Raw genomic sequence first — 23175 nt, 5'->3', positions numbered from 1 at the left:
ATTTTTTAATTTTCCTTTTGGACATGTAGTTTATAAATTAGAATGAGTAATGTAAATTGAAAGATAACACATATTATTTTAACAAGTGGATTAACTAACAAAATTGACTTAAATATATTTTAACCTAACATATTTTCTCAACAAAGGGGAATAGCAATTTGAAAATAATTGGGTTTGGCTTAAGTACATTTTCTAATGCAACTGTGTTATATTTAAATTTAGTGCCCGTTTTATGGCCAACACCAGCATACAAAGTTTCTATAAATAAAGGAAGATGAGCATTTTTTAATAATAATGGTTTGAGTTCTCGAATAATGTTAAAATTATCCCACTGAAAGGAGCATATTCTTTATTCAGCCTTCACCCTGCCAAAGTAAGCAAGCTGAATAATAAGAACCCCACCTAAACTGGCCCATAGTTAATAGATGCACGTTAAAGTTACCTATTGAAAACCACAAAAATCATCAATTTTTACAACTCTCTATGTAAGCCTAAATCTATTTTCCTAAGCATGATTGTTAAACGTAAAAGAGCAAGCAGAGCTAACAAATTTTCATTCCAGAAAACAAAGCCCATGAAGAGTGTAATTATTTTGTTCTTTCTTTAAATCTCCTTGCCAAGAATCCAAACTGGATTAAGTATTCAACACCAAGAGATTAAAGATGTATATCCCTGTAGCTACCACTGCACACATCTCCACATAATCACTAGGATTAACTTTCCAAGGAAGTAGATCAAAGCTTTATTTCCTTGTGGGTATCCGATAATAAAAGCCAAAGCTAAATCAAACTCTCATCACTTTTGCATCTATCCTTAAGCTAGTGGTTCGAAAATAACCAGAATATGTAAAAGATAAAGTCTGTGAGAAAAAAACAAATTGTATTTCACATTTCACTGTGATAACCCTAGACAGACAACAAAAAATAAACAGAAAATCATCTGAAAGTTTTCAGAGCATAATAATACTATTAATAACAATGATACATAAATAATGAGTCCCTGATAAAAGGTAAATGGTATCATAATATAAACCAACATAAACCACAAAAAAATCAGCCCAGCTATCGTATATCAATTATTGGCAATAACTTATGATGAATCTTTGCAATCAGTATCTAACTTTGCAGAAAGTTTGTTGTAAACTAGGTGATATGGTGTTTTTAGTTCCAACCCAAATTGAGATAATTGGCCGGTGAATTGAATAACTTGGATATTATGCAAATACAAATCAACTGATTTACTGTACTCATTAGTAAAAATCTTGAATATCTTTAAATACATATATTTATTTTACATGTTTTATTTATTTCAAAATATTTTATATATTTCATGTATACATAAATGCATTATATAACCAAGTCCTGAAGCAGCAGTTTACCTTGACTGACTCTCTATTTATACTCCTGGATTTCACCTCTGCCCTGGTACTTGAGAGTGATCCATGGAGAATTCAAAGGGGAAGAATCTGGCCTTTTGTTATTAATATTCCTATATGTCCACCAGAAAAACTGGAGCTTTCTGCTGCTAAGCACATCATAAACATTAATCCACATTTGATGAATCAGCCTTCTGTTACATATTAAGGAATAGATTTATTTTTCCATTGTTCCAATTCCCTTTCTCAAAATGCTTTTATCAGCAACATTTGTGAGCAATAACAAAAATATACCAATATTGAAGAGACAGAAATATTCCAGGAAGAAACTCCTAAGGAGACGATTGTTTCCTCTGGGTATATTTAGAGACTCTGAATCTTCAAAAGATTTATCTTTTGCATAGACTAAACATTCTAACTTTGTAAAAAGAAATGACTTGTGCTTTCCAAAATCCCCTCTAAAGCTTGGAAACTTTAGGACCAATATTTATGAAATTATGAGGTCTTGTGAAACAAGAGGAAAACTCTTCAAAGTTTGGCTACATTTTTATCTGAATCTAATTAAAAGACGGTGAAAAACTATCATCGCAAACCCATTTTGGATGAAAAATATTGTTTTTATAGTACTGTTATTGTAATACTCCTTTGTAAGCTTGTAATGATACTTTTCATTAATGCTTATAATATCCAGAACAGTTATTCACTCAATCACATCTTTTCTGCAATACAGTAATTATATAATGTATATTTATTTTATACTTCCAAATGTCCTACTTGCTAATGTTTAAATTTCTCTCATATTAATCAGCTCATTGTTTAAATCAATTTAAAATGTACAAAAATTAGAGATACCAGGGTTGTTCAGTGGTTGAGCCTTTGGCTCAGGGCGTGATCCTGGGGTCCTGGGATCGAGTCCCGCATTGGGCTCCCTGCATGGGGCCTGCTTCTCCCTCTGCCTGTGTCTCTCCCTCTCTCTCTGTGTCTCTCATGAATAAATAAATAAAATCTTAAAAATAAAGAAATAAAAAATAAATAAAATGTCCAAAAACTAATATAATTATTAGAGAAAAGTAAGACATTTCTCTTTTTCTGGAGGTATATTAACTCTTCCGCGCTAATGAGGGACATACAAAAATTTATTTCTCTCATAAACTTTGTAAGACAAAAATGTGATCTGTGTTATCTCAAAAAAATAATTTTACATGGCTGTAAACTGTAACTGCCAGTCAGGGGACAATGCAAAGAGAAATTAAATTATTTGCAACACCACTAAACTCCTATAAGAAAAAAATACATAATCAGTTTGTGGTTCATGGTTTCTCAAATTATAACAACAAATGAATGTACTTTCTCAGGTTTCTACATGGTGATCCACACTCCACAAGGTCACAGAGAATAACACGGCCTCTGGGCAGCATCTCGTTTACTAGGAAGTTTAACTACATGATCATGAAATCATGAAGTTGATCTCTGAGGAAAGCAAATCATTCCATTTCTCAGTACATAGAAAAGAAAGGAAGCATTTGGCTGCTCTCTAAGATTTGATCTATGTCTTATTTCTCTGCCTATTGGCTTGAGGTAGCGACTTGCAGGAAAATAGAAGCTTAAAAAAAGGTAATCCTACAAAACTAGGTCAATGTGCTAGAGGAATAGGAAACAAAAATGATGCTGGAATTTCTGACTTCCTGTTGTGGGGGGTTGGGTGTGCAGTAAAAAGGCACAAAAGTCTCCAGATATATCTTTTATGTTAGCAGTTCACACCCTGCACTTCCTGCCTTCTCCAGCCAATAATTCTCTATTCTCCTTAAAATGCAGATTATACAGAGAAAATAGCAAAGCCAGCAAAACATCTTTCCAAAGAAAAAAAAGTCTTCCAATCTCTGTGATCATGTCTCTGTAACAATGAAGGTTTCAATCATTTTAATCTCATGAAGGACAGATCTCCATTACTGGACAAATCAACACCACCAGCAGCATCAACAGTGACAGTTACCATGGTGCACTGAGTGCTTACCCTGTCCCAGGCACCAGGATCCACTTGTCTCCGTTATCTCATTCCATCTCTCAACAACCCAACAGGGCAAATCATGTCATTTCTCTTTACAGCTGAATAGCCAGAGACTTTGTATAGTTAGACAACTTTCCAATATTGCTCCATTTTGTGGAGGCCGTTGACTTTTGTCACTGACCTATACCATCTCCTAAAGTGGTTACCATTAAATCCATTAAACATATGGGACAAAACATGATCGCTCGTGGATTTTGTTATAAGCATCTGTTGTGTCTTCAGACTTAAAATACCACATGCACACACATACAACACACACAAGCTCAACTTTGTGTACTAACTTTTGCCTCACTACTTCTCATTGTGTTTTTTGGATACGTACTTGTAGAATCATAGTGTAATTCCCCTGTGTGTTTAAAAGAATATTTTATTTGTGATAGATATTTTTATGTTATTCAAAGAAAGGCTTCCAAGTCACTATTTTCACGTTGCCTTTTCCCATTTTCCAAGTCAGCTCACCTTTGTGTATGCCCTTATAACCGTGTCATTAGCTATAATAATGATTGATCTATCCTCCTTCCAGCCTTTAGCCATCTGTGCAAGCAAAACTTTCAACCCAGACATTTTAAGCATTAAACATATACTGGAGCTCTATTCAATAGATCTTTCATAAATCCCCAGCCCCCAGCCCCAGAGAGTAAGAAAAGTCAGGTCATGAGCAGGAAGTAATGGAGACAAGGCAGTTTCTGAGCTGAAATTCAGACTCAAAGCGGGTTTATTGTTGTCATGACTACGAGTTCCACATGCCTAAAGTCACTGGTTTCTGAAAAGAATGATGCAGTGTCTAGCCTTACAGCTGGACATATAAACCCAATTAGCCTGCCATGCCTCTACCTGCTTTGTGGTTATTAGTGAAAAGAGCAATATATCACACAATCAGTCATGGAGCAGTTAAGCTCCACACACACTGCTTTCTCAGATCTGTAACTCATTTTTTTTTTTTTTGTTCCCCAGAATAATAGCTTGAAAGCTAGGAGAGGGGAGGGGAATTCAAAATAATTTTGATAGATATTTTAAATTCTTGAATGAAAGATAAACCAGAAAGCAATTTCTAGTGTTTTTGCCTCCTAACAGTGCCCTACTTTGAAATCACACAAATAGAAAGGTTTCGCAAATTATCTATAAAAGAGCTCAAAACTTCCCTTACTCGCAAAAGACTTTTTTTTTTTTTTAAATGAAGAGGTGTTGCAGGAAGGAGAAGCCTGGCTTCCCTGCTCCAGATGTGAAATGAGAGCCTTGAATGCTGAATTCTATTCCTTGCTCTCCAAGTGATTAATTGGATGACCTAGAGGAAGTAATTTAACCCAGCCGTGTAAAAAGAAAATATGCACTTACACACTAGAACAGGGTGTCTAAGTTGGATCCACACCTGTGCCATTGACATCACTGCTTCCTCAAAAAAGCTATTAAGACCCTCTCTGTTGCTTATACCTTTCCCCTCAGTCTCTCCTCACTTGTCTCTACCTCCTGCTTTAAACTCTTCAAGTCTTATCCTCCCATAAATAATTTAGATCCCCTGTCTCATTCCTCCACCTGGCTCTATTATACACTATTTACTGAAAGAAAGCTCAAAACTATGAAGTAGGTCTACTCTGTCTTGGCATCTCACTCTCCCTAACACCCCCGCTCCAACCCAGAAGGGCTCCTTTTCCAGGCACCTGGTACTTTCATGCTAACCACACAGCTGTTAAGGGTTTCACTCCCTAGAATCCAACTTGCCCTCTTGAAGGAGCTATTTGTGGTCTAAAACTCCCCTGCATGCTCTCTCCTTCCCCCTACCAATGATCAGTTTTGATCATTTCTCCCGACTTTACATGCTTTGTGTAACTAATTCTCCCCCAAAGGAAACGGATAAGGGGGGGGGGGCTGCTTCCTTTATTTTTACACCCCCTGCACTTGGGGTGGAAAATATCACTGCAATGAGCAAAGGCAGCAAGAGCAGAAGCAGAGTGGCTTCTTACGAAGGGTCACATGACATTCTGGGGAAGTGAGTGGCAGCTGCCCATATCACAGTATCACCCCTATTGAAAATAAATTTCATATGTTAATTTGTTACCCTTCCCAGATAATACCCTCTCATTTTATTTTTTTAATTTTTATTTATTTATTTATTTTTTACCCTCTCATTTTAAAAGGACAATGAAGTTTATCCTAAAGGAATGAGCTTAATGATAAAAAAAAAAAACTTCAGTTACTGTGCCAGCCAGTAGGAGAGACAGTTCTGAGCCGGGGTGTGGGGGTGGGGTCACTTAGGAAGTCAAACTGGGTCACAGCTGGAAGTGCGAATCCAGGTGTAGTAGAATTATCTGTAACCAAGAAGCAAGCAGAAGAAAAGACAATTAAAAGCACTGTGCAATGGCATGAATTCAGCTAAAACAGGAGTCAAAGCATATCTCCTGGCATAATCCATAAAGTGCCTAATATGTTCGTTACCTGTTCTTTGGCTGGTGGCCACAGCACAGAACACTAAAGCCTCTAAGGATCCCTGTATACTGTTGATCATATTAGAATTCAGGTATTTTATTAGAATTTCTTCTATTAAAAAAACTTTTCTTTTTTTTTTAAGATTTATTTATTTATGATAGACATAGAGAGAGAGAGAGGCAGAGACACAGGAGGAGGGAGAAGCAGGCCCATACTGGGGGCCTGACATGGGACTCGATCCCGGATCGCACCTTGGGCTAAAGGCAGACACTAAACCGCTGAGCCACCCAGGGATCTCCCTTAAAAAACTTTTTATTAAGATGCTAAACCGCTGAGCCACCCAGGGATCTCCCTTAAAAAACTTTTCATTAAGATGTACCATGACAAAAAAAAAAATAAAAATAAAAAATAAAATAATAAAATAAAATAAAATGTACCATGACCCATCTGATTTAGAAGTGTGTCCAAGTACCAGGAAACAAATTTAAACAATCATAGGATGCCTCCAGGCAACTACAGCACACATTAGGTTTCTGATGGCTCTGTAGGACTTCAACGGGTTATAGAACCCTAGAGAATACATCTGTTTTAGCAGCAAGGCTTCTACACACAAAGACAGAGATTTTGAAGATTTATTGATTTATTTGAGAGCAGAGAGAGAGAAAGAGAGCGCAAGTGTGCATGAACAAGGCAGGGAGGGGGGAGCAGAGAAAGAGGGAGAGAGAGTCTCAAGCAGACTGTCCTGAGCGCAGAGCACTTGGCGGGGCTCGATCTTGAGATGCTGACCCTGAGATCATCACCTGAGCAGAAATCAGGAGTCAGAGATTTCAGAAGAATGCACAAAGTTATTGAGATCTACAGTCAGACTACTAGTTGTATAATTCCATACATTAATGTGGATATATATGTGAAAATATATTTACATGATAGAAACATATAACTACATTTTATTTTAAAGTAATTGATTACTAATTCATAATTGATAATTAAGGTCACTTAATAATAAACCTCATGGTTTATAGAGAGTGCAGGGGTACTTAAAGGAAATACTTATAACAAATATGCTGCTTAATAGAATATTTATTCTTAACATTAATTACCCTAGTTATGACCTTAAACATATTTTTGGAAAACAGATGGTTCAAAGAGTGGCCAGGAGTGAGGAGCAAATAGTAAGAAGCCTACCTGTAACCTTACAAATAGGAGCATTTTGTTCTTGACTTTTATTTATAAAAGACAAACAAAAACTCAGTAACTTGAAAATTTTCTGATGAAATAAAATTAGTGAACCTATAGCATCTACTTCCTTCAAGATTGGACCATTGTGCTCTATCACTAAGCAGTTCTTTCTTAATACTAACTAGTCGATCTTCTTATGTTCTAGTCTTTAATGCTCATCCCTTACCCTAGCCTTCTACCTGCAAGTGTAGACCATCCATCTCAAGGGGCCCACACAGGAGGGGATGGAGAACTTGAGAAATGAAAAGCAACCATTGGAAAGATCAGCCAGGAGTAAGACAGCCTAGAAAATTAAGCCACCTCGTTTCCCCAGGGTTCTTCTTCAGTTAATCTCACAATATGCTAAGAAAGATAGATGGTTAGATTTTTTTTTTCAAATAATTTTAGGTCAAATTACATTTCTGCTGATAAATGAGGATAAAAATTACCATTATCAGCATCAACACAGCATCGACATCAGTATCCCCGATGGAGTGTAATAGGCTTCCGGTTCTCCATGTGCAAACATTGAGAAGCTGTTATTCTGTGGGCTCCTTCCAACAACTAAATCATTAGGACTAGTCCTTCAAGGCTTCTTCCTTTATATCAACATGAGTAAGTAGACGGGGTGGTCCACACTGTGTCTACACACTTCCATCCGTATTTTCCCACATGATCTCCTTACTTCCCAGTTACTATGGATTCCACCTGCGATGACCTATTGTGTCTGATGCCTGACAGTCCATTCTTTATGCGCCATACCCTGTGGAATACAGGCAAGCCACTACCAACATCTGAGCGATCCACAGACCACAGCAAAATGCTCTTCTCTTTTCCACTCTGGCAATCAACTTTCCTTTCTTTTTTTTTTTTTAATCAATTTATTTTTTATTGGTGTTCAATTTGCCAACATACAGAATAACACCCAGTGCTCATCCCATCAAGTGCCCACCTCAGTGCCCACCACCCAGTCACCCCCACCCCCCGCCCACCTCCCCTTCCACCACCCCTAGTTCGCTTCCCAGATTTAGGAGTCTTTCATGTTCTGTCTCCCCTTCTGATATTTCCACTCATTTTTTCTCCTTTCCCCTTTCAAATTTCCTTTCTAACCCTCTCTGCATCTAAGAGCAGAAGGAAACACACTTCATACACCAGAGTTAGCCTCTGTGCAACTGTCCTCGTGTCTTCACAGAGAAAGTGCTACCTCATTATTACTTGTGGTTCCTTTCCCTTGGCTCCTTTGCCTTCAGGTCTCAGACACAGTTTCACAGAAAATGAGGCCAGAAACTTTAAGCATTTCCTCAAGGCCTCCAACTGTCCTTCACCTACATGTCCCTACTCTTGAAATTAAGCTACTGCATTCCATCTCTCTCTCTCTCTCTCTCTCTCTCTCTGATTCTCTCTCTCTCTCTCTGTCTCTCTGGTTAAAAACTGAGTCATTTCCCAACAGCTCCGGGATCTTACTTCCACAGTGCCAAGCCAGACAAAGCCAGTCATTTGTTTTTCCTGTCAAACTCTACCAGCCCCAAGATATGTGATATAAACCTAAACTGCAGGCTACACAGTTCAGACCTTTATTTGGGGGCCTAATGTGACAGGAAGGATTAATTGTAGCTAGGTGGAGTGGAAAGAACACCAGGATTAAGAGTCAGAAAGCCTGGGTTTTCCTGCCAATTCTGTCCATAACCCTACATTCAAGCCAACTCACTTCACTATTGCTGTTTTTTAATCCAAAATTGAGGCTTTTCTCTAAAACCTTCAAAACATTTTGCATCAGATAAATTATTTAGAGAATGAAGATAAATAAAATCCCCTCCTTACCTTGGAGGACTTATGGGATGATCAGATTAATTATCTGTGAGACAACTAATGAAGTTATTGAGGCTCTCATGATCTCAGATCACAAATTTGGAAAAAAAGAATGGAAGTACACTATGTGTTGGCTAAGATTTCTTCCTAACCTACAATTCTGTGATTCAATTAGAGTAATAAATATGGAAGCACTTTGAAATTTGTACCAGTATTACTGCAAATATGCACACCATATTTTTATTTTGAATTGACTAAATGTTTCAGAAATCATCTATGTGAACATAAAATCAAATTTTCAACTTTTAAGGTATATTTTTAAAAAATATTCTGTGATTTTCCCTATTTGGAGTATGGTCCTTCCCATATTGAAGGAATGAAATTCTAGACTTTTCAAATTTTAATAATCCTATAATTTTCACAAGGAACATGTGCATCTAGCACCATTTAGTATTTTTGGAGCATTTTCAAGACACTTTCAGGCACTAGTTAGATATTCCTTACATAAACTTCATGAAGTTATTCTTTTTGTGTGATGAGGGAACTGGAATATAGAAAGTTAAGCGAATTGCCCAAATCACAAGGCAAAACAGTGAAGGTAAGACTGCAGGCATGTCACACTCAGTGCTGCACTTGAAACTGGGTCACATCTTCCCACTATGAAATTCTGTGTTTCAGTTTCTTTCTACCATAGGATACATGCAATGGCAAAAGCAAACCATGACATTAATGTTCAAATTTTAATGTCTAGTGTTGTTCTTTTTTTTATTTATTTATTCATGAAAGACAGAGAGAGAGAGAGAGAGAGGCAGAGACATAGGCAGAGGGAGAAGCAGGCTCCATGCTGGGAGCCTGACATGGGACTCGATCCCAGGACCCCAGGATTGCGCCCTGGGCCAAAGGCAGGCGCCCATCCGCTGCACCACCCAGGGATCCCCTAATGTTGTTCTTATATATAAACGTAATGTATGAGTGCTATCCATTCATTTGCATTTAAAAATACACTTTAGTTCTGAAGTCAGTTTACAACTTTACTTTAGGGGTGCCCGGGTGGCTCACTCAGTTGAGTGTCTGACTCTTGGTCTCAGTTCAGGTCTTGACTCGGGGTTGTGGGTTTGAGCCCTGCACTGGGCTTTACACTGGGCATGGAGCCTACTTTATTAATTAACTAATTAATTAATTAAATATCTTTTTGAAAAAAAAACTTCACTTTAAAATCAACTTTTTTAAAAGGTTTTTACTTTAATTCTAGTTAGTTAACATATGGTGTAATATTAGTTTCAAATGTACAACATAGTGATTCAACATTTCCATACATCATCCTGCGCTCATCACAGCAAGTGCATCCCTCATCCCCACCACCTACTTAATCCATCCCCCACCCCCTCCCCTCTGCTAACCATCAGGTTGTTCTCTATAGCAAGAGTCTGTTTCTTGGTTTGCCTCTCTCTCTCTCTCTCTTTTTTTCTCCCTTTGCCTATTTGTTTATCATCTCTAGATTTATTTATGTAGCTGGTATGTTAAACAAGCACTATGCATAAGACATGTTTAAAATTCTCATTTTTGTATGGTTTCCCACTCTCCTATATTTCTGCTCTATGGAGAAAAGCTTTGGGTTGTTTTATTTTGTTTTGATTTGCTTAATTTAGTTTAGCTTTCTAATTGGTGGCACCGGGGTGGGTAGGGAAAAGCTTTTTCTCGCCACTGGTTCAACATTCTGGCAGCATCCTATCTCTTCTGGTCACTTGCAGGCAATAAATGGCCCCAGGATCACATTAAGTCTCCAACATAATCTCAATTCAATCATTATATTATCTTATCCCAGATAATAATCCAAAATATTAACATCATTAGATGCCCGTCACCTCACTCTTGCCAGCCAAGATTTTCCAAGACAGGGGAAGAGATGAAGCAGGGAAGGAATAGGAGAAAAGAATTCTTACTTGGATGACATCTGGCCTCCCTCTCTTGGATTAACAGATATTTAAGGCTGAGGCTGAGGAGTCATTTTAAGAGCCCTTTGGAGGCTCCCACACTAGGTCCCTTGCTTCAGTTAGAATAGAATTGTTTATGTTGTGCTAACAAATAACCACCACCCCCCAAATCACTGGCCCCAAAGAACAAAGTTTATTTTCTGCTCACTCACCATGTGTACCTTAAGAGTGAGTGCACAAGCAGGGTCTATTTACTGTAGTCATTCAGAGACTTAGGTTAATGAAGGCTCCACATCACAACACATTCTTCTAAGACCAAGGCACCAGAGAAAGAGCCCAGAAACAAGCATTGGCTCTAACGACATCTGCCCACAGAGACACACAGTACTATATGCAGCTTTTGTTGGCCACATGGAGTTCAACAGGGCAGGAATTTATAATCCTCCTGCAAGGAGAGGCACTGAATATGGGTAAACAGGACTGGAGACTATCACCCAGTGGGGCTTCAACTCCTATGTTAATGGGGATATGTCTCCAGCAAGACATCCCCTATCCTCCCTATATCTCTGGTTCTCCTACGCTCACCCCCCACAAACTGTGACAGAAACAACTTCAGGCCAAAATTTCTATCAGTGACTCTGTATCTGTTCCCTGGATTCCATGTAACTTTGACCAGCCATTTTAGAGGACCACCATTAATTCCCCAAATAGCAGCAACTTTCTTTCTCAACCTGTCCTTATACCAGCAAAGCTTACCAGGAAGCTGGCAGCACAAACATCCCCATAATTTCAGGGGTTAGGGACCCCTGAGTAAAACATGCAGATTTACAAGGCATCTGTTGTCCTCAAAGAAATCTTGCAAACCCTCCTCTCCTTTCCACTTTCCTTATACTTTTATACTCATAAAGTATCTAAGAGGATTAAAAATTATGGAACCAGTTCTTAATATTTTTCATTAATAATTTTGCATATGGTCTGTCCCTCACTTAATCTGGCATCTGATATCTTGACCCCTCTATGAAGATTTCCAAATTAACACTCCAACCTACCCTTTTATCCTTACTTTGGGATTATATGGCTCAAAATGACTATTGGTGGACATGTCTGAAAAATAAAACCCAGATCCATTCTCTTTGTGATAAAATTCCTATGGCCCCATTCAGCTCTAATACAGATACTTATCCCACATTGCATGAATCATAGCATCTGATTCTCCTGGTCTCAATGAATGGTTGAAGGATGTGACCTTATCTGCACCAATCAGGATTATTCTTTAGAGAAGGAAAAGAGAAATATTTCTCCTCCTCCTTAGATTTCTGAAAGATATAGAACATATATACCTCATGAGAAGGCAGTGTTTGAGGAGCACTGTTACCATGCCTCCAAACCATGGGAGGAATGACTAATCTAATTGGTCAGAACTTGATATTCAGTGGCTATGTGGTGGGATAACTATTCTTCAAAATAAGTAATAAATTTCTATACTTTGTCATGTTGCCACACAGAAGAAGAGTCTCAAAGGTGATGACCTCCATGGTCTCCATCAACCTTAAGTCCAGTTCCATGACTATGCAAACTGCATTTGGGTTACAAGAACCAATAAACCACTCTTACTTGCTCATGCTAAATTGAGTTAGACTTCTGACACCAGCAATTAAAAAAAGAAATATTGAATGATATAATTATTGACTATTTATTATTATTGTTGTTGTTGTTGACTATTTTTTTAAATATTTTATTTATTTATACATGAGAGACACACATACAGAGAGAGAGACAGGCAGAGGGAGAAGCAGGCTCCATGCAGGGAGCCCAATGTGGAACTTGATCCCAGGACCCCGGGATCATGGCCTGAGATAAAGGCAGATGCTCAACCACTGAGCTATCCAGGTGTCCCCTATTGTTGACTATCTCTTAAGACTATCAACCACTTCCTCTTTTCAGCAGCCTACTCTATGGCCCAGTATACTGGAGACCTAATGAGAATATCTTTTAGAGCCAAACTATGCTGGGAAGGACATGGATTCACCTTTGCCAAATACTTGCTCATTGGTATTTCCTAAGTCATAATAAAATAGAATAAGTAACTATACATGCTTTGAAAAAGAAATAATACACAAGAGGAAGATGCCACCAAAAAAACTATTAGAACTGATGAAGGAAAAAAAAAAAGAACTGATGAAGGAATTCAGTTGCAGGACACAAAATCAATGTGCAGAAATCTGTTGCATTTCTATACACTAACAATGAGGCAGCAGAAAGAGAAATTAAGGAAACAATTTCATTTACTATTGCACCCAAAATAATAAGATACTCAGGAATAAACCTAACCAAAGAGGTGAAAGACCTGTACTCTGAAAACTATGAAACACTGATCAAGGAAATTGAAGATGACACAAAGAAATGGAAAAACATCCCATGCTCATGGATTGGAAGAACAAATATTGTTAAAATTGCTCATATTATCCAAAGCAATCTATAGATTTAATGCAATCCCTATCAAAATACCAATAGCATTTTTCACAGAACTAGAATAAACAATCCTAAAATGTGTATAGAACTACAAAAGACCCCAAATACCCCCAAAAAAAATCTTGAAAAAGAAAAGCAGAGCTGGAGATTTCACAGTTCCAGACTTCAAGTTATATTACAAAGCAGAAGTAATCAAAACAGTATACAGTACTGGCTCAGAAATAAACATGTAAATCAATGGAACCAGGGGAAAAAACCCAGGGGAAAAAAACCCCCACAGTTATAGGGTCAATTAATCTTTGACAAAGCAGGAAAGGATATTCAATGGGAAAAAGAAAGTCTTTCAATAGTGTTGGGAAAACCGGTCAGCTACATACAAAAGAATGAAACCAGACCATTCGCTTACACCATATACAGAAATAAACTTGAAATAGATTAAAGACCAAAATGTGAGACCTGAAACCATAAATATCCTAGAAGAGAGCACAGGGAGTAATGTCTCTGACATCAGCCACAGCAACATTTTTCTAGATGTGTCTCCTTAGGCAAGGGAAATAAAAGCAAAAATAAACTATTAGGACTACCTCAAAACAAAAGGCTTCTGCTCAGTGAAGGAAACAATCAACAAAACTAAAAGGCAACTTATAGAATGGGAGCATGTATTTACAAACAACATATCAGATAAAGTGTTAGTATCCAAAATATATTAACAACTTATACAACTCAATACCCAACAAACAAACAATACAATTAAACAATGGGCAGTAGACATGAGTAGATATTTCTCCAAAGACAGACACATGAAAAGATACTGAACATCACTCATCATCAGGGAAATGCAATCATAACTATAATGAGATACCACCTCACACCTGTCAGAATGGCTAATATCAAAAACATAAAAACAACAAATGTTGGTGAGGGTGTAGAGGAAAAGGAACCTTCATGCACTGTTGGTGGGAGTACAAACTTGTGTAGCCATTGTGGAAAACAGTATGGAATTTCCACAAAAGTTAAAAATAGAACTACCCTATGATCCAGTAATTGTGCTGTTGTGTTTTTACAGTACAATTACACAATACAAAAACACTAACTCAGGGAAATACATTCACCCCTATGTTTATTGAAGCATTATTTACAGTAGCCATATTATGGAAGTAGCCTAAGTGTTCATCAATAGATGAATGGATAAAGAAGAGGTGAGATATATATTAATATATATATTTATTTGTATATATACACACACATAAATTGGAATGTTATTTATTTATATATGTATATATATATTATATAGGCAATGGAATATTATTCAGCCATAAAAAGAATGAAATCTTGCCATTTGCAACAATATACAGAGATCTAGAGAGTATAATGCTAAGCAAAATAAGTCAATCAGAGAAAGACAAATATCATATGATTTCACTCATATGAGGAATTTAAGAAACAAAACAAATAAACAAAGGAGAAAAAAAGAGAGGGAGACAAACCAAGAAACAGACTCCTAACTATAGAGAACAAACTGCTGGTTACCAGAGGGGATGGGAGTAGGGAGATGGGTGAAACAAGTAATGGGATAAAAGAGTGCACTTGTGATGTGCACCAAGTCATGTGTAGAATTGTTCAATTGATATATTATACACCTGAAACTAATATAACATTATATGTTTATTATACCAAAATTAAAATTTTAAAAATAAATGAAAAACCACACAGTAAGATCTATACATTTAGCCCCTAACTATGGCCCACATCACCAGCATTCAACAATTTTTGGCCCCATTATTCCCCTTATCACATTTACTTTTTCAAAACCAAAAATCATTGTAGTTTGTGTCAGCTGTTAACCTAAAGCCAAAGACCCTATTTGTACCAAAGCATCTTTTTTCTAAGCGTTCACATGTAAGAAAAAAAATCTTACAATGGGGAAGGATAGAATCATATGGACTCTTAGTTACCATGGAGAATTATTTTATAACCCATTCAGAACGGTTTTTACCTCCTTTATGCTGCAGCCCCCTGTGTAAATCATAAAACCATTATATTTGGTGAAGGAAATGAGAAATTTTAAGGGTTGTTAGTTAGCACATTGAACTTTTATCACAAGGAAAACCTGCATAAAGTTATATAGCATGTATCTTTCTATAATTATGGTGTATTGAGAAAATATGTAGTATATGGAATTCCAACTTGGTATCAGGGAGACACAGTTATGAGTGCAGGGAGTATGAGGAGAGTGTACTCCAGGATATACAGATATTATTTTAAAGTGGATGTTTAGATGTGGGAGAGGTAGTGGAGAAAATGAGTTTCTGTAGCTCTGTTTCTTTATTTTCACATTAACTGAAAAGTGTGCTATGTAGGAAATTTCTAAAGGAGGTCACGGCCACAAAACTTCAGTGCTTTGATTAAAAAAAAAAAAAAAACAACTGCCTAGAAAGTAGAAGCATCCTGTAAAAAGCATCACTGTGGGTTGCAGGTGCTAACTCTACCTCAGGACTAGGAAGGAAAATTTTATTTTTTAAAAATAACGTGTATACAACATACTCATGACATTCTGATATATGTATTTCCCCCAAGGTGCTTTTAAGCACCTGTTGCCCTACAGTGTATTTTGCTGTTGTTGTTTTTCTGGGTTCATGAAATGAGTAAATCATTTAAGAGAAAAGAGCTGGGATTTGCACTGTTTTATTACATAGTCTATGCAATATGAACGCTAAGTCATATTATCCTGCAAATGAGAAAGTACCAGGCTGTCGGAGGCAGCATTGACCAGACCACTAACAAGGCTGTCCTTTCACCCCTATTCTCTGCTCTCTGCGCTGCTTCTGCTACTTGCATGTGTTTTTTCAGAGGCAGCAGAATGCAAGAATGAATCTGCTAGAATTTTAGGTACACCATGGACACAATGGGCCCTAGTCACAGCCTTCAGCTTGTGTTGTGAAAAAGTACGCCTATTTTCCCGTCATTTGATTTTAAAAACAATAAAGATGGGATCCCTGGGTGGCGCAGCGGTTTGGCGCCTGCCTTTGGCCCAGGGCGTGGTCCTGGAGACCCGGGATCGAATCCCACGTCGGGCTCCTGGTGCATGGAGCCTGCTTCTCCCTCTGCCTGTGTCTCTGCCTCTCTCTCTCTCTCTGTGACTATCATAAATAAAAATTTTTAAAAAAATTTAGAGGAAAAAAAAAAGAGAAAGCAAAACAAAACACCGAAAATATGAACAGATCCTAACTTGAGTTCTGAATAAAAACAACAGCATATAAAACATCTCAAATATTCACCAGGTCCTTATTAGAATTAAGACCTCAGAACAACAGAAACTTTATATAATATGCAGATGGGTTTTGGGTATGTCAGTGGATGGTGTAAGTTTTTTCTTTCTTTTTTATTATTTATTTTGCCTTCTGCACTAGTGGAGGAGAGAAAATTGTGCTGAATTTGTACCTTAATCCAACCTGATTCCCTTTCTTTACCAGTAGACTGTATTAATTGGTTTCCTGAACCCTAAATATTAGGACTACTAAGTGGAAAATAATTTGCTGTAAGCCTTCTAAACACTGTGGTTGTCTCCAGTGCACCATGAGACTAGACTGTCTGTACTCTGAACACAGCCTGTAAAATTCATCCTGTCCTGGCCAAGATGGGAGGGACTAGCAGCAAGTGGTGGGGACTTTTAATGAAAAATAAAAACCAAATAGACTAGGCTTTAGAATATTAATTGGTCTTAGTGCAAATATACTCTGCTTTGCCACTCCGAGAGAGCACATAATTAAGCTCTCCGCTGTGCATCAACAGATGAATTCACATCTTCTGCTTTAAAGAGAAAGAATGTGGAGCATCAGAGCCAGCACTGGTGCCTCAACTCTGGGTATGTTTTCCAAAGACTTACACCTCGGGCATTCAGAAGAGAGAAAACAGTACTAGGATAGGGAGTGAGTAACTCTGATAGAGATTCTCTTCTGTGTTCCCAAAATATTTTAAATGTAACAAAACTTTCTGAAAATAGAAGTAGCGATCACCAGCACCAACTGAAATCACTTCGGGTAGAGGATCTTTTCAAAATACACCTGCTATTGATGGATATCGCTCATTCCAAAAAATCTTAAGATTTTTTTATAATCAATAAATTATACAAATGTATATTTTACACACACACGCATTTCTGTGACATAAGGTAAAGAGTAGTAAGTTCCAAAGACAGCAGCGTAGGAAGATCCTATACTCACCTCCTCCCACACCAAAGGAAAAAGACCAGAAAACCAGCTCCGCTGCAACAATGGGGAAAGGACCACATAAAGATGGGGAAGAGATGAAGAGATGTGGTCTCACCACAAACCTCCATCTACAGTGCAGCAACCCACAATCAGAAGGAATCTCACAAATAAGAAGTGTATCTCTGAGGAATGAAGGGTTTGTGCCCCATATGAGGAACCCCAACCCTTGGGACCTATTTGGCAGAAAGGAACCCCCAAAATGTCTGGTTTTGAAAACTGATGAGGCTTATGTCTAGGAGACCCAGAAAGGGTTGGGGAACAGAAAGTCTCCTCCTAAAGGACTCACATGCAGACTTACTCAGCCTAGAAGCCTGGCAAAAAGGAGAAGTTTGAAAAGCAACAGTTTGAAATAGTCACACAGACCATACCTCAAGGAGATTCATTCATTAATCTTAAAGCATCTATTGGAGGCACAAGGGTCTGTTGGGACTCTCTCCAAGGATAAAGGTGCTAACGGGTGCCATTTTTATACTCTTACCCCATCTTGCTACTGAGCCAGTTGGTTTGCCCTGCCCTCTCCCACCACTGAGGCAGGTGGGCTTGCCCAGCCCTTAGGATTTCCCACAGTCCTGTGACACTCAGCAAGTGTGCTCTGCTCTGCACACTCCTGTGGCCCCACTGCAGCTGGTGGGCTGACCCATGCTCCAAGCTCCCCTGTAGCCCCACCACAAATAGCAGAAGTGCCCTGGCTCCAGGCTCCGCCACAACCCTGTCAAGACCTGTCAAACTGGTACACAGAGTCCACACAGGGGGTGTCCCTTAAGCATCTGGCTCTAGTGGCCAGGAGAGCTTGCCTTTCTGGCTTCCTCAGCACTGAAACAATCAGAGAGACATTTCTTGGCAGGCTACCCGCTCCAGGGCATGGCACAGAGGCAGACTGAAACACAGCTCCAGACTTCCTGTGAGAAAGGCCTATTTACTTGTCTTGGAGTTTCAGCCTGAGGGGCAGGCTTCATGTTTACCACACATCTAGAGGCTATGGAGGCGCTCTCAGGGAATGTAGGTTGGGGCATGCTAGCTCTGCATTCTCTATAGGCCTTGTTACAGCCTATTGGTACCTTCCAGAAAGTACCATATACATCTGTCTGGAGCCCTGATATTTGCACATGTTGCCAAGGGGACATCTCTAAACTGCCTGGTCTGGAGGTCAGTATGAGTTACAACTGTGGTCTCACAGGACTGTATATGTTTGCATACTTTAAAAGCTGTTGCCTGAGGGTCTGGCTTCCAATAAGCCTGAATCTAGGTGCTGACTGACACTCCTCCCTTTGGAATACTCACAGAGCTTGGCACAACCTCAACTAGGACCTATCAAGAATAAATCAGACTGCTTAGGAAATCACAAAAGTTTGAGAGACAACCAAGAGCTAGGGGCAAGGCTGTATAAGATTCATCACTAACACGAGGCCATTCCTTCAACACTGGGATAGGTAGCTATTTTGCCTAATACACGGAAAGAAACACAGGGAGAGAAAGAAAATGAGGAAACAGAGAAATATGTTTCAAATACAAGAACAACATAAAACCCCAGAAATACTTTTTTCTTTCTTCGAAGGAAAGGAAGTGAAACTCCTATAAAGAAAAAAGCAAAAAGAAAAAGGAATTTTAAAAAAACGAAGATATTTAAGGGATCTATAAAACAGTATCAAACAGAATAACGTTTTCATTACAAGGATCTAGAGGAGGAGAGAGAGAGAAAGGGGCAGAAAACTTATTTGAAGAAATAATAGCTAAAAATTTCCCTAACCTGGGAAAGGAAACAGACACCCACATACAGGAAGCAGAGAAAGTTCCAAATAAGATGAAGCCAAAGAGGTTCACACCAAGACACATTACAATTAAAATGCCAAATGTTAAAGATAAAAAGACAATCTTAAAAGGAGGGGCACCTGGGTGGCTCAGTGGTTGAGGGTCTGCCTTTGGATCAGGTCGTGATCCCAGGGTTCTGGGATCAAGTGTCGCATCAGGCTCCTGCATGGAGCCTGCTTCTCCCTCTGCCTGTGTCTCTGCCTCTCTCTGTGTCTCTCGAATAAATAAAATTTTTTAAAAATCAGGATGAGATAAACAAGGTGTTACATACAAAGAAACTCCCATAAGACTATCAGATGATTTTTCAACAAAAAAATTTCAGGTCAGGAGGGAGTAACATGATATATTCAAAGTGCTAAAAGGAAAAAAAAAATACAATTAAGGATACTCTGCCTAGCAAGGTTATCATTCAGAACTGAAGGAGAAATGGTTTCCCAGACAAGCAAAAGCTAAAGGAGTTCAACACCACTAAATCAATTTTAAAAGAAATGTTAAAGAGACCTTTTTAAACTGAAAAGAAAAGCCACTAATTAGTAACAAGAAAACAGATGACAGTAAAAATCTCAGTGCTAAAGGCAAATATATAGTAAAGGCAAGGAATTAACCACTTATAAACCTAGTACAACGGTTAAAAGACAAAAGTAGTAAAATTAATTATAACTAAAATAGGCACTGGGTGGCTCAGTGAGTTAAGCATCCAACTCTTCTTTTTTTTTTGATGGTATCTCATCACATTTTATTTCTAATATTTTAATAATGATCTTCTTTGCATATAATTTAAAATGCCAGAAATAGAAAAATTAGGGAACAGATTATAGACAACATGAACAATTTATAAAATCATCTAATTGAGAATTATTTTTTTTGTTTTCATTTATTTATTTATTTAATTTCTTTTTAATAATAAATTTATTTTCTATTGGTGTTCAATTTATCAACATACAGAATAACACCCAGTGCTCATCCCGTCAAGTGCCCCCCTCAGTGCCTATCACCCATTCACCCCCACTCCCCGCCCTCCTCCCCTTCCATCACCCCTAGTTCGTTTCCCAGAGTTAGGAGTCTTTATGTTCTGTCTCCCTTTCTGTAAGCATCCAACTCTTGATCTTGACTTACACTCAGGTCATGATCTCTAGATTGTGAGATCAAGCCCCACGCTCTGTGTGGTGCATGGAGCCTGCATAAGATTCTCTCTCTCTTTCTATCCCTCAGTCCCTCTCCTCCATTAAAAATAAATAAAAATTTAAAGTTATAACTATAATAATTAAAGGACACACTAAATTTTAAAAAATGACATCAAAAATATTAAACCCTGTGTGAAAGAGGACAGCAAAAATCTTGAGTTTTTAGGATGCATTACAAGTTAAGTTGTTATCAACTTAAAATAGACTGATACATATATATAGGTAACTATATGTAAACCTTATAGTAACTATGGAGCAAAAATCTGTAGCATACACACAGAAGATAATGAGAAAAACATCTAAACAAAATACTAAGGAAAGCCATCAAATCGCAGTGGAAGAGAGCAGAAGAAAGAAATAAATAGAGAGGAACTGTAAAAAAAGAGCCACAAAATTAACAAAATGGCAGTAAGCACATACCTATTAATAATTACTTAAATGCAGTGGACTAAATTATCTGATCAAAGGACAAAAAGTGGCTAAGAAGATAAAAAAAAACAAGACTCATCTATATTTTGCCTACAAGAGACTCACTTTGGATCTAAGGACGCACACAGAATAAAAGTGAAGGGATGGAAAAATGTATGCCAAGAAAATGGAAGCAAAAAGAAAGCTGGTATAGCTATATTATAAGAGACAAAATATATTATAAAATAAATACTGTAATAAAAGACAAAGAGGGGCACTATATAATGATAAAGGGGTTAATCCATCAAGAAAATAGAACATTTGTAAATATTTATGCATTCAACATAGGAGCACCTATATTTGCTATATAAAGCAAATATTAACAGACCTAAATGTAGAAAATGATAGCAATATAATAATAGTGAAGAGCTTTAATACTCCTCTTACATCAATGGATAGATTATGTGAACAGAAAATCAATAAGGAAGCATCATTCTTAAATGACACATTACAGAAGATAGACTTTTATATATATATATATATATAAATATATACACATTATATATATAAATATATATAATATAATATTATATAATATTATATAATATTATATATATAAACACTGCATCCCAAACCAGCAGAATACATATTCCTCTCAGGTACACATGGAACATTCTCCAGGATAGGTCACATATTAGACCATATAACAAGTCTGAATAAATTTAAGAAGATTGAAATCATATCAAGATGACCAGATCCTATCCAATCACATTGGTATGAAACTAGAAATCAAGTACAAGAAGAAAACTGTAAAAATGACATATATTTGGAGATTCTACAGCATGCTATTAAACAACCAATGGGCCAATGGAGAAATCAAAGGGAAAATCAAAAAATGCCTTGAGACAAATTAAAATGTAATTTTAATCCCCAAATCAATGGGATGTAGCAAAAGCATTAAAAGAGGGAAGTTCATAGTGATACAAACTTACTGCAAGAAATAAAGAAAATCTCAAATAAATATCTAATTCTACTCCTAAAATCGTTAGGAAAACAAGAACACAGCCTAAAGTTAGTAGAAGGAAGGAAATAATAAAAATCAGAGCAGAAATAAATGAAATAGAGACGTAAAAAAATAGAAAAGATCAATGAAACTAAGAGGTGGTTCTTTAAAAAGTGAACAAAACTTTAGATGGACTTACCAAAGAGAGAGAGAGAGATAGAGAGAGAGCAAGAGAGTGCTCAAACAAAATTAGAGATAAAAAGGAGAAATTACAAATGATACCACAGAAATACAAAGGATCCTAAGACTTCTTGAAAAATTTTACATCAACAAACTGGACAACCTAGAAGAAATGAATAAATTATTTGGAACACATATTCTTCCAAGACTGATTCAGGAACAAATAGAAAATATAAATAGATCACTAGTAAGGGGATTGAATGAGTATCAAAAAGCTAACCATAAACAGAAGTCTAGGACCAGATAGCTTCACTGCTGAATTTTACTAAATATTCAAAGAATTAACATATATCTTTCTCAGACACTTCCAAAAAAATTGAAGAGAAGGAAATGCTTCCAAACTCATTTTATGAGGCCCAGTATTACCCCGATACCATAATACGACAAAGACACAACCAAAAAGAAAAATTATAAGCCAATATACCTGATGAACAGAGATGCAAAAATTCTCAACAAAATATTAGTAAAACAAATTTAACAATATGTTAAAAGGATCATACACACTGATCAAGTGGGATTCATTCCAGAAATCCAAGGATGATTCCACATCTGCAAATCAATCAAATGATACATTACATTAACAAAATAAGGGATAAAATCCATCTCAATAGATCATATTAATAGATGCAGAAAAAGCATTTGACAAAAGTCAATATTCATTTATGATAAAAACTCTTGAGCAGGTGAGACTATAGGAAATATACTTCAACATAATAAAGGCGATATATGACAAATCCACAGCTAACATCAGACCTAATGGCAGAAAAAAAGAAAAACTTTTCCTTAAAAATCAGGAACAAGTCAAGGATGCCCACTCTTCCACTTTTATTCAACATATGATTGGAAATCCTAGCCATGGCAATTAGGCAAGAAGAAGAATAAAAGTCATCCAAATAGGAAAGAAGTAAAACTGTATTTGCAGATGACACAATACTATATATAAAAATCATAAAGGTGCCA

Source organism: Vulpes vulpes, chromosome 16 (genome assembly GCF_048418805.1).
Source record: "Vulpes vulpes isolate BD-2025 chromosome 16, VulVul3, whole genome shotgun sequence".
NCBI classification, from domain to species: Eukaryota; Metazoa; Chordata; class Mammalia; order Carnivora; family Canidae; genus Vulpes; species Vulpes vulpes.
This window is presented reverse-complemented; position numbering follows the sequence as displayed.